We start from the raw sequence: 13,323 nt of genomic DNA on the forward strand, positions 1-13,323 counted from the left end.
AATTAACATGTGTATTAACACATGCTGGGAGAAGCAGGCATTCTGGACTTTGAAAAATTTCGAGCAGGGGCCGGAGAAATTCTCCCGGCGACCGAGGCCTCCGCGGCCGGGAGAACTCTCGGCGCTCGGGCTCCGCGTCTACCCTTGGGGAGCGGGCAGCCAGAAAATTCTGGCGGCGACCGAGGCCTCCGCGGCCGAGGAAATGGTCCTTGGTGATTTTACATGTTAAATTAACATGTGTATTAACACAGGCTGGGAGAAGCAGGCATTCTGGACTTTGGAAAATTTCGAGCAGGGGCCGGAGAAAATCTCCCGGCGACCGAGGCCTCTGCGGCCGGGAGAACTCTCGGCGCTCGGGCTCCGGGTGTACCCGCGGCAAGGCCCATTTTGTGTTATATAGGGGGTAGTGGTGTCCCGAGGGGGAAAAAATTAACATGTTAAATACTGCTTCCAGGCAATAGGAAAATGTCTCGGCGACGGAACACACCACTACCCGGCGAATTCCCGCCCCTCGGACTCCGTGCGCCAGCTAGTAAGAGCGAATCGGGACTTGGAAAAAATTTTATCGGGGAGCCAGAAAATTCTCCCGGCGATCAAGGCAATCACCGCCGGGAGAATTTTTTCTAGCTAACCGATTGAAATTTTCAAAGTACCAATTGCCTCGAAAACAACCACGAACGTAAAACAACCACGAACGGAAAACAACCACGAACGACAACAACCACGAACGACAACAACCACGAACGACAACAACCACGAACGGAAAACAACCCCGAACGACAACAACCACGAACGCACAACAACCACGAATGAAAACAACCACGAACAGTAAACAACCACGAACGAAAACAACCACGAACGAAAACCACCTCGTTCGTGGTTGTTCGCCTTGTGGGGCGAATCGGGACATCATGCAAATAGCTGGAGACATTCTCCCGGCGATCGAGGCCTCGGCGCCCGGGAAAAATGCCCGCGCTCGGGCGTTGTGGGCACCCATTGCATGGCCCATTTTGGGTTATATAGGGGGTAGTGGTGTCCCGAGGGGGAAAAAATTAACATGTTAAATACTGCTCCCAGGCAATTGTAAAATGTCTCGGCGACGGAAGGCACCACTACCCGGCATATTTCCGCCCCTCGGACTCCGTGCGCCAGCCTGTAATAGCGAATCGGGACTTAGAAAAAATTCGAGCAGAGAGCCAGAAAATTCTCCCGGCGATGGAGGCCTCCGCGGCCGAGGAAATTGTCATTGGTGATTTTGCATGTTAAATTAACATGTGTATTAACACAGGCTTGGAGAAGCAAGCCTGCGGGACTCTGCAATACATTGAGCGGGGAGCCAGAAAATTCTGGCGGCGACCGAGGCCTCCGCGGCCGGGAGAACTCTCGGCGCTCGGGCTCCGCGTCTACACATGGGGAGCGGGCAGCCAGAAAATTCTGGCGGCGACCGAGGCCTCCGCGGCCGAGGAAATGGTCCTTGGTGATTTTACATGTTAAATTAACATGTGTATTAACACAGGCTGGGAGAAGCAAGCCTGCGGGTCGCTGCAATATATTGAGCGGGGAGCCAGAAATTTCTGGCGGCGATCGAGGCCTCCGCGGCCGGGGAAATAATCCTCGGTAATTTTACATGTTAAATTAACATGTGTATTAACACAGGCTTGGAGAAGCAAGCCTGCGGGTCTCTGCAATACATTGAGCGGGGAGCCAGAAATTTCTGGCGGCGACCGAGGCCTCTGCGGCCGGGATAATAATCCTTGGTAATTTTACATGTTAAATTAACATGTGTATTAACACAGGCTGGGAGAACTAGGCATTCTGGACTTTGAAAAATTTCGAGCAGGGGCCAGAGAAATTCTCCCGGCGACAGAGGCCTCCGCGGCCGGGAGAAATCTCGGCGCTCGGGCAGCGCGTCTACCCATGGGGAGCGGGCAGCCAGAAAATTCTGGCGGCGACCGAGGCCTCCGCGGACGAGGAAAAGGTCATTGGTAATATTACATGTTAAATTAACATGTGTATTAACACATGCTGGGAGAAGCAGGCATTCTGGACTTTGAAAAATTTCGAGCAGGGGCCGGAGAAATTCTCCCGGCGACCGAGGCCTCCGCGGCCGGGAGAACTCTCGGCGCTCGGGCTCCGCGTCTACCAATGGGGAGCGGGCAGCCAGAAAATTCTGGCGGCGACCGAGGCCTCCGCGGCCGAGGAAATGGTCCTTGTTGATTTTACATGTTAAATTAACATGTGTATTAACACAGGCTGGGAGAAGCAAGCCTGCGGGACTCTGCAATACATTGAGCGGGGAGCCAGAAAATTCTGGCGGCGACCGAGGCCTCCGCGGCCGAGGAAATGGTCCTCAATGATTTTACATGTTAAATTAACATGTGTATTAACACAGGCTGGGAGAAGCAAGCCTGCGGGACTCTGCAATACATTGAGCGGGGAGCCAGAAAATTCTGGCGGCGACCGAGGCCTCCGCGGCCGGGGAAATAATCCTCGGTAATTTTACATGTTAAATTAACATGTGTATTAACACAGGCTGGGAGAAGCAGGCATTCTGGACTTTGAAAAATTTCGAGCAGGGGCCGGAGAAATTCTCCCGGCGACCGAGGCCTCCGCGGCCGGGAGAACTTCGGCGCTCGGGCTCCGCGTGTACACGCCGCAAGGCCCATTTTGGGTTATATAGGGGGTAGTGGTGTCTCTGGAGGGAAAAAATACACGGTAAATATTGCAGCCAGAGCCTATGGCAATCTGTTGGCGACCGAGGCCTCCACACCCCGGCAAATTTTCGGCTCTCGGACTGTGTGTATTCCACTGGAGACAGGCCTGCGGGACTCTGTAATATATTGAGCCGGGAGCCAGAAAATTCTGGCGGCGACCGAAGCCTCCGCGGCCGGGGAAATAATCCTCGGTAATTTTACATGTTAAATTAACATGTGTATTAACACAGGCTGGGAGAAGCAAGCCTGCGGGTCGCTGCAATATATTGAGCGGGGAGCCAGAAAATTCTGGCGGCGACCGAGGCCTCCGCGGCCGGGGAAATAATCCTCGGTAATTTTACATGTTAAATTAACATGTGTATTAACACAGGCTTGGAGAAGCAAGCCTGCGGGACTCTGCAATACATTGAGCGGGGAGCCAGAAAATTCTGGCGGCGACCGCGGCCTCTGCGGCCAGGGAAATAATCCTCGGTAATTTTACATGTTAAATAACCATGTGTATTAACACAGGCTGGGAGAAGCAAGCATGCGGGACTCTGCAATATATTGAGCAGGGAGCCAGAAAATTCTGGCTGCGACCGAGGCCTCTGCGGCCGAGGAAATGGTCATTGGTAATTTTACATGTTAAATTAACATGTGTTTTAACACAGGCTGGGAGATGCAGGCATTCTGGACTTAGAAAAATTTCGAGCAGGGGCCCGAGAAATTCTCCCGGCGACCGAGGCCTCCGCGGCCGGGAGAACTCTCGAAAACCACCTCGTTCGTGGTTGTTTGCCGTGCGGGGCGAATCGGGAAATCTAGCAAATAGCTGAAGACATTCTCCCGGCGATGGAGGCCTCGGCGGCCGGGAAAAACGCCCGCGCTCGGGCGTTGCGCGCCCCCTTGGCAAGGCCCATTTTGGGTTATATAGGGGGTAGTGGTGTCCCGAGGGGAAAAAATTAACATGTTAAATACTGCTCCCAGGCAATTGTAAAATGTCTCGGCGACGGAAGGCACCACTACCCGGCATATTTACGCCCCTCGGACTCCGTGCGCCAGCCTGTAATAGCGAATCGGGACTTAGAAAAAAAATTCGAGCAGGGAGCCAGAACATTTTCCCGGCGATCGAGGCCTCCGCGGCCGAGGAATTTGTCATTGGTGATTTTGCATGTTAAATTAACATGTGTATTAACACAGGCTTGGAGAAGCAAGCCTGCGGGACTCTGCAATACATTGAGCGGGCAGCCAGAAAATTCTGGCGGCGACCGAGGCCTCCGCGGCCGGGGAAATAATCCTCTGTAATTTTACATGTTAAATTAACATGTGTATTAACACAGGCTTGGAGAAGCAAGCCTGCGGGACGCTGCAATACATTGAGCGGGGAGCCAGAAATTTCTGGCGGCGACCGAGGCCTCTGCGGCCGGGATAATAATCCTTGGTAATTTTACATGTTAAATTAACATGTGTATTAACACAGGCTGGGAGAACTAGGCATTCTAGACTTTGAAAAATTTCGAGCAGGGGCCGGAGAAATTCTCCCGGCGACCGAGGCCTCCGCGGCCGGGAGAACTCTCGGCGCTCGGGCTCCGCGTCTACCCATGGGGAGCGGGAAGCCAGAAAATTCTGGCGGCGACCGAGGCCTCCGCGGCCGAGGAAATGGTCCTTGGTGATTTTACATGTTAAATTAACATGTGTATTAACACAGGCTGGGAAAAGCAAGCCTGCGGGACTCTGCAATATATTGAGCGGGGAGCCAGAAAATTCTGGCGGCGACCGAGGCCTCCACGGCCGGGGAAATAATCCTCGGTAATTTAACATGTTAAATTAACATGTGTATTAACACAGGCTTGGAGAAGCATGCCTGCGGGACTCTGCAATACATTGAGCGGGGAGCCAGAAAATTCTGGCGGCGACCGAGGCCTCTGCGGCCGAGGAAATGGTCATTGGTAATTTTACATGTTAAATTAACATGTGTATTAACACAGGCTGGGAAAAGCAAGCCTGCGGGACTCTGCAATATATTGAGCGGGGAGCCAGAAAATTCTGGCGGCGACCGAGGCCTCCACGGCCGGGGAAATAATCCTCGGTAATTTAACATGTTAAATTAACATGTGTATTAACACAGGCTGGGAGAAGCAGGCATTCTGGACTTTGAAAAATTTCGAGCAGGGGCCGGAGAAATTCTCCCGGCGACCGAGGCCTCCGCGGCCGGGAGAACACTCGGCGCTCGGGCTCCGCGTGTACCCGCGGCAAGGCCCATGTTGGGTTATATAGGGGGTAGTGGTGTCCCGAGGGGGAAAAAATTAACATGTTAAATACAGCTTCCAGGCAATAGAAAAATGTCTCGGCGACGGAAGGCACCACTACCCGGCGAATTCCCGCCCCTCTGACTCCGTGCGCCAGCCTGTAATAGCGAATCGGGACTTAGAAAAAATTCGAGCAGGGAGCCAGACAATTCTGTCGGCGACCGAGGCCTCCGTGGCCGGGGAAATAATCCTCGGTAATTTTACATGTTAAATTAACATGTGTATTAACACAGGCTTGGAGAACCAAGCCTGCGGGACTCTGCAATACATTGAGCGGGGAGCCAGAAAATTCTGGCGGCGACCGAGGCCTCCGCGGCCGGGGAAATAATCCTCGGTAATTTTACATGTTAAATTAACATGTGTATTAACACAGGCTTGGAGAACCAAGCCTGCGGGACTCTGCAATACATTGAGAGGTGAGCCAGAAAATTCTGGCGGCGACCGAGGCCTCCGCGGCCGAGGAAATGGTCCTCGGTGATTTTACATGTTAAATTAACATGTGTATTAACACAGGCTGGGAGAAGCAAGCCTGCGGGACTCTGCAATATATTGAGCGGGGAGCCAGAAAATTCTGGCGGCGACCGAGGCCTCCACGGCCGGGGAAATAATCCTCGATAATTTAACATGTTAAATTAACATGTGTATTAACACAGGCTGGGAGAAGCAGGCATTCTGGACTTTGAAAAATTTCGAGCAGGGGCCGGAGAAATTCTCCCGGCGACCGAGGCCTCCGCGGCCGGGAGAACTTCGGCGCTCGGGCTCTGCGTGTACCCACCGCAAGGCCTATTTTGGGTTTTATAGGGGGTAGTGGTGTCTCTGGAGGGAAAAAATACACGGTAAATATTGCAGCCAGAGCCTATGGCAATCTGTTGGCGACCGAGGCCTCCACACCCCGGCAAATTTTCGGCTCTCGGACTGTGTGTATTCCACTGGAGACAGGCCTGCGGGACTCTGTAATATATTGAGCCGGGAGCCAGAAAATTCTGGCGGCGACCGAGGCCTCCGCGGCCGAGGAAAAGGTCATTGGTAAAATTACATGTTAAATTAACATGTGTATTAACACAGGCTGGGAGAAGCAGGCATTCTGGACTTAGAAAAATTTCGAGCAGGGGCCCGAGAAATTCTCCCGGCTACGAGGCCTCCGCGGCCGGGAGAACTCTCGGCGCTCGGGCTCCGCGTCTACACATGGGGAGCGGGCAGCCAGAAAATTCTGGCGGCGACCGAGGCCTCCGCGGCCGAGGAAATGGTCCTTGGTGATTTTACATGTTAAATTAACATGTGTATTAACACAGGCTGGGAGAAGCAAGCCTGCGGGTCGCTGCAATATATTGAGCGGGGAGCCAGAAATTTCTGGCGGCGACCGAGGCCTCCGCGGCCGGGGAAATAATCCTCGGTAATTTTACATGTTAAATTAACATGTGTATTAACACAGGCTTGGAGAAGCAAGCATGCGGGACTCTGCAATATATTGAGCAGGGAGCCAGAAAATTCTGGCTGCGACCGAGGCCTCTGCGGCCGAGGAAATGGTCATTGGTAATTTTACATGTTAAATTAACATGTGTTTTAACACAGGCTGGGAGATGCAGGCATTCTGGACTTAGAAAAATTTCGAGCAGGGGCCAGGGAAATTCTCCCTGCGACCGAGGCCTCCGCGGCCGGGAGAACTCTCGAAAACCACCTCGTTCGTGGTTGTTTGTCGTGCGGGGCGAATCGGGAAATCTAGCAAATAGCTGAAGACATTCTCCCGGCGATGGAGGTCTCGGCGGCCGGGAAAAACGCCCGCGCTCGGGCGTTGCGCGCCCCCTTGGCAAGGCCCATTTTGCGTTATATAGGGGGTAGTGGTGTCACGAGGGGAAAAAATTAACATGTTAAATACTGCTCCCAGGCAATTGTACCAATGTCTCGGCGACGGAAGGCACCACTACCCGGCATATTTACGCCCCTCGGACTCCGTGCGCCAGCCTGTAATAGCGAATCGGGACTTAGAAAAAAAATTCGAGCAGGGAGCCAGAACATTTTCCCGGCGATCGAGGCCTCCGCGGCCGAGGAATTTGTCATTGGTGATTTTGCATGTTAAATTAACATGTGTATTAACACAGGCTTGGAGAAGCAAGCCTGCGGGACTCTGCAATACATTGAGCGGGCAGCCAGAAAATTCTGGCGGCGACCGAGGCCTCCGCGGCCGGGGAAATAATCCTCTGTAATTTTACATGTTAAATTAACATGTGTATTAACACAGGCTTGGAGAAGCAAGCCTGCGGGACTCTGCAATACATTGAGCGGGGAGCCAGAAATTTCTGGCGGCGACCGAGGCCTCTGCGGCCGGGATAATAATCCTTGGTAATTTTACATGTTAAATTAACATGTGTATTAACACAGGCTGGGAGAACTAGGCATTCTGGACTTTGAAAAATTTCGAGCAGGGGCCGGAGAAATTCTCCCGGCGACCGAGGCCTCCGCGGCCGGGAGAACTCTCGGCGCTCGGGCTCCGCGTCTACCCATGGGGAGCGGGCAGCCAGAAAATTCTGGCGGCGACCGAGGCCTCCGCGGCCGAGGAAAAGGTCATTGGTAATATTACATGTTAAATTAACATGTGTATTAACACATGCTGGGAGAAGCAGGCATTCTGGACTTTGAAAAATTTCGAGCAGGGGCCGGAGAAATTCTCCCGGCGACCGAGGCCTCCGCGGCCGGGAGAACTCTCGGCGCTTGGGCAGCGCGTCTACCCATGGGGAGCGGGCAGCCAGAAAATTCTGGCGGTGACCGAGGCCTCCGCGGCCGAGGAAATGGTCCTTGGTGATTTTACATGTTAAATTAACATGTGTATTAACACAGGCTGGGAGAAGCAGGCATTCTGGACTTAGAAAAATTTCGAGCAGGGGCCGTTGAAATTCTCCCGGCGACCGAGGCCTCCGCGGCCGGGAGAACTCTCGGCGCTCGGGCTCCGCGTGTACACGCGTCAAGGCCCATTTTGGGTTATATAGGGTGTAGTGGTGTCTCTGGAGGGAAAAAATACACGGTAAATATTGCAGCCAGAGCCTATGGCAATCTGTTGGCGACCGAGGCCTCCACACCCCGGCAAATTTTCGGCTCTCGGACTGTGTGTATTCCACTGGAGACAGGCCTGCGGGACTGTGCAGTATATTGAGCGGGGAGCCAGGAAAATCTCCCGGCGACCGAGGCCTCCGCGGCCGAGGAAATGGTAATTGGTGGTTTTGCATGTAAAATTAACATGTGTATTAACACAAGCTGGGATGAGAGGAATTTGGCGGCGACCGAGGCCTCCTCACCCCGGCAAAATATCAGCTACCGGGCTCTGCATATTCCTACAGAAGCAGGCCTGCAGGACTCTGCAATATATTGAGCGGGAACCAGAAAATTCTGGCGGCGACCGAGGCCTCCGCGGCCGAGGAAAATTGTCATTGGTGGTTTGCATGTAAAATTAACATGTGTATTAACACAAGCTGTGACCAGAGGAATTTGGCGGCGACCGGGGCCTCCACACCCCGGCAAAATATCAGCTACCGGGCTCTGCTTATTCACATTCAAGCAGGCATTAGGGACTCTGAAAAGTTTCGGGCGGGGAGCCAGAAAATTCTCCCGGCCACAGAGCCCTCCCTCCCGAGAGTCTGTGTAAATGCCTGTTATACAGGCCCCATGAATTCCAGCCTTATAGGTTATTTTAAGTCTCCGTTCGTGGTTGTTCGTAAACAACTGCGATTCGGGATTTTGACCTATTTCCTATGATCATGTTCCCGGAAGTTAGCCAGCCTCTTTCAGTCAAAATCTCATATTTTGGGTACCTTTGTGAACCCATCGATAGGCCCATTTTGGGTATATTAGGGGGACATGCAATCGGGAAAAATTGGAATTATTTGCAATATGGAAAGAATATGTACATAAATGAAAAGGGAGTCCCCCCGAGTTTTCTCGCCCTATATATATTGCAAAAATATCCAATTAATTATTGTGGAACCTGTAGCACCTTTCTATGAAGCAGAATTAACATTACAGAACGGTTTGAATGCTACCACCTCAGTTTCTCTACAATGCATTGGATTTCAAAGAGGTGAATTACTGTGGATGGTACTGTTGTATGGCTAACAAATCGTCTGGGAAACAATGCAGAATTAAATTAAGAAGGTTGTATGTTTTCTGTTACATGGTGGAGGTGCCCTCTAGTACACAGTAAAATGTTTTGTGGACTGCAGCTCCTTGAGGAATTAATTCAGTATGGGTCTTGTAGTGGTCTGAAAGTGGATGATGAAAAAGAATGTATAATGGTATTCAGAGCACCTCGCGGTGAAGCGGACATGCTACCTCAAAATGCTTGATTGATTCATGCCCAGTTCCCCCAAGAAGCGGTACATTGAAAAAATTGATTTACTTTGTGGATGATACTAGCAAATACTATCCGCTGGGGGAAGTAAGCAGAAATTTGGTGGTCGTATGTTTGTTACATGGTAGAGGTGCTTTCTAGTACACAATGAAATGCTTGGTGTACCGCTGCTCCTTGAAGAATTAATTCCATATGGGTCTAGCCGTGGTCTTAACTGTGAACACGAAGAACTATCTAAAGTGGCCTATCTGTCTGAACTGCAATACACAAGCTGCGAGCCAATGCTATACCTTTCTCAGGTAACGAGCTCTTGTGCGGCGATTCGATTGGATGCGAAATGGTGGGGAACGCGTGTCCGGTCGTCTTAACCAAGTAATGGTTCCCCTCTGTTAACAATGAAATGTTTGATGGATCGCAGCTCCCTGAGAGACAAGTTTCAAAGGGGTTAGTCGCGGTCTTCAATCCTGGCCAAGGTGCAGTCACCATCTATAAGAGATACCTGCTTTACTGAAGGGTAGCAAGAGTTCCCTTGCCCGCATGTTGCTCCGTGGGGGTATATCAGTATAAAGGTAGAAGAAGCCATGATCGGAGCTTCGGTGGATGAGATTGGCGGAGAAGACATGTTCTTGTCTATCTGGTAGATCAGGGGGGTGGCAGCTGATCCGGAGAAAGCAAGCGGACTCCCGATGTTCCGTCGACTCCCAATGTACACTTGAAACATGCACATTTGGGTGGCGAGGGGGCGTTGTGGCCATCCGAAAACATGTCTTCATCTCTCTTATTGGTGGACCGCTGCTCCTTGAAGAATTAATTCCATATGGGTCTAGTCTTGGTGATAACTGTGAACACTAAGAACTATCTAAAGTGGCCTATCTGTCTGAACTGCAATACACTAGCTGCGAGCCAATGCTATACCTTTCTTAGGTAACGAGCTCTTGTGCGGCAATTCGATTGGATGCGAAATGGTGGGGAACGCGTGTCCTATCGTCTTAACCAAGTAATGGTTCCCCTCTGTTAACAATGAAATGTTTGATGGATCGCAGCTCCCTGAGAGACAAGTTTCAAAGGGGTTAGTCGCGGTCTTCAATCCTGGCCAAGGTGCAGTCACCATCTATAAGAGATACCTGCTTTACTGAAGGGTAGCAAGAGTTCCCTTGCCCGCATGTTGCTCCGTGGGGGTATATCAGTATAAAGGTAGAAGAAGCCATGATCGGAGCTTCGGTGGATGAGATTGGTGGAGAAGACATGTTCTTGTCTATCTGGTAGATCAGGGGGGTGGCAGCTGATCCGGAGAAAGCAAGCGGACTCCCGATGTTCCGTCGACTCCCAATGTACACTTAAAACATGCACATTTGGGTGGCGAGGGGGCGTTGTGGCCATCCGAAAACATGTCTTCATCTCTCTTATTGGTGGACCGCTGCTCCTTGAAGAATTAAATCCATATGGGTCTAGTCTTGGTGATAACTGTGAACACTAAGAACTATCTAAAGTGGCCTATCTGTCTGAACTGCAATACACTAGCTGCGAGCCAATGCTATACCTTTCTCAGGTAACGAGCTCTTGTGCGGCAATTCGATTGGATGCGAAATGGTGGGGAACGCGTGTCCTATCGTCTTAACCAAGTAATGGTTCCCCTCTGTTAACAATGAAATGTTTGATGGATCGCAGCTCCCTGAGAGACAAGTTTCAAAGGGGTTAGTCGCGGTCTTCAGCCCTGGCCAAAGGTGTTTAGAAATGAATACTTTTCGGACCAGTGGGCAAATTAGTTCACAGCGAGCCCACGGGCCAACGGTCTGCTCCCGCAGTGGGCCGCGCCCGAATGTGGGCACCGATCATATAATTTGAAATCCACTCGCCAAGTACCATGCGAGTTTCTAAGAGCGCGATATATTCGCCAGTGAAAGCCTTGGAAGTTTGGCCTCGCCTACTCCCTAGGAAAATTAATTAGAGATGGAAGGAAAGACTTTGCAATTGCAAAGCGGGTGTCGATATTGGGAAGTCGCCCCCGTACTTGTTGATACAGAAGGAAAAAAAAATGTACATCATAAGATTCGGACCCGGTGCTCTGCGGACCCGGGAGGTTCCTCCGAACGAAAAAAAAAGCTGCTAGCAGCTCCCTGGTTGATCCTGCCAGTAGTCATATGCTTGTCTCAAAGATTAAGCCATGCATGTCTAAGTGCAAGCCAAAATAAGGTGAAACCGCGAATGGCTCATTAAATCAGTTATGGTTCCTTAGATCGTACCACATGACTTGGATAACTGTGGTAATTCTAGAGCTAATACATGCTGAACTGAGTCCCGACCAGAAATGGGAGGGATGCTTTTATTAGATCAAAACCAATCGGCGTGGCTCGTCTGCGTCCGTTTGCTTTGGTGACTCTGGATAACTTTGTGCTGATCGCACGGTCTCCGTACCGGCGACGCATCTTTCAAATGTCTGCCTTATCAACTGTCGATGGTAGGTTCTGCGCCTACCATGGTTGTAACGGGTAACGGGGAATCAGGGTTCGATTCCGGAGAGGGAGCCTGAGAAACGGCTACCACATCCAAGGAAGGCAGCAGGCGCGCAAATTACCCACTCCCGGCACGGGGAGGTAGTGACGAAAAATAACGATACGGGACTCATCCGAGGCCCCGTAATCGGAATGAGAACACTTTAAACCCTTTAACGAGTATCCATTGGAGGGCAAGTCTGGTGCCAGCAGCCGCGGTAATTCCAGCTCCAATAGCGTATATTAAAGTTGTTGCGGTTAAAAAGCTCGTAGTTGGACTTGTGTCCCACGCTGTCGGTTCACCGTTCGTCGGTGTCTAACTGGCATGCCCGTGCGGACGTCCTGCCGGGGATGCGGTCGGCCGCGGCAAGCCCCTTCCCTCGGGCGTTCGCCCCTCCTCTCGTAACCTCTTCGCGGAGGCCGGGTTGGATGCGGGTGTTTCGTCCCGGGGTGCATGCTTGGGCCCCGCGCGTCGGCGGTCCGATGCAATCCTACCGCGGTGCTCTTCACCGAGTGTCGAGGTGGGCCGGCACGTTTACTTTGAACAAATTAGAGTGCTCAAAGCAGGCAGTGTTTCGCCTGAATATTGTGTGCATGGAATAATGGAATAGGACCTCGGTTCTATTTTGTTGGTTTTCGGAACCCGAGGTAATGATTAACAGGGACAAACGGGGGCATTCGTATTGCGACGTTAGAGGTGAAATTCTTGGATCGTCGCAAGACGAACCTAAGCGAAAGCATTTGCCATGTGTGTTTTCATTAATCAAGAACGAAAGTTAGAGGTTCGAAGGCGATCAGATACCGCCCTAGTTCTAACCATAAACGATGCCAGCTAGCGATCCGCCGAAGTTCCTCCGATGACTCGGCGGGCAGCTTCCGGGAAACCAAAGCTTTTGGGTTCCGGGGGAAGTATGGTTGCAAAGCTGAAACTTAAAGGAATTGACGGAAGGGCACCACCAGGAGTGGAGCCTGCGGCTTAATTTGACTCAACACGGGAAACCTCACCAGGCCCGGACACCGGAAGGATTGACAGATTGAGAGCTCTTTCTTGATTCGGTGGGTGGTGGTGCATGGCCGTTCTTAGTTGGTGGAGCGATTTGTCTGGTTAATTCCGATAACGAACGAGACTCTGGCCTGCTAACTAGTCGCTTCCGGTATCCCTTCGTGCTACCGGCGACAAATGATCTTCTTAGAGGGACAGGCGGCTTCTAGCCGCACGAGATTGAGCAATAACAGGTCTGTGATGCCCTTAGATGTTCTGGGCCGCACGCGCGCTACACTGAAGGAATCAGCGTGTCCTCCTAGCCCGAAAGGGCCGGGTAACCCGTTGAACCTCCTTCGTGCTAGGGATTGGGGCTTGCAATTGTACCCCATGAACGAGGAATTCCCAGTAAGCGCGAGTCATAAGCTCGCGTTGATTACGTCCCTGCCCTTTGTACACACCGCCCGTCGCTACTACCGATTGAATGATTTAGTGAGGTCTTCAGACCGGT

The 13,323-nt window shown here is 51.6% G+C and overlaps 1 non-coding gene across 1 annotated transcript in view; it reads left to right on the forward strand.

The window, feature by feature from the left end:
* The first annotated feature begins 11,452 nt into the window (after positions 1-11,452).
* The window catches only part of LOC134544435 (small subunit ribosomal RNA), a 1,988-nt gene continuing 117 nt past the window's right edge, over positions 11,453-13,323 (forward strand). The window contains exon 1 of the ribosomal RNA XR_010077758.1: positions 11,453-13,323. This exon is cut by the window's right edge and continues 117 nt beyond it. This is a non-coding gene — a ribosomal RNA (small subunit ribosomal RNA).

This window comes from Bacillus rossius, unplaced genomic scaffold (assembly GCF_032445375.1).
Source record: "Bacillus rossius redtenbacheri isolate Brsri unplaced genomic scaffold, Brsri_v3 Brsri_v3_scf387, whole genome shotgun sequence".
Classification (NCBI taxonomy): domain Eukaryota; kingdom Metazoa; phylum Arthropoda; class Insecta; order Phasmatodea; family Bacillidae; genus Bacillus; species Bacillus rossius.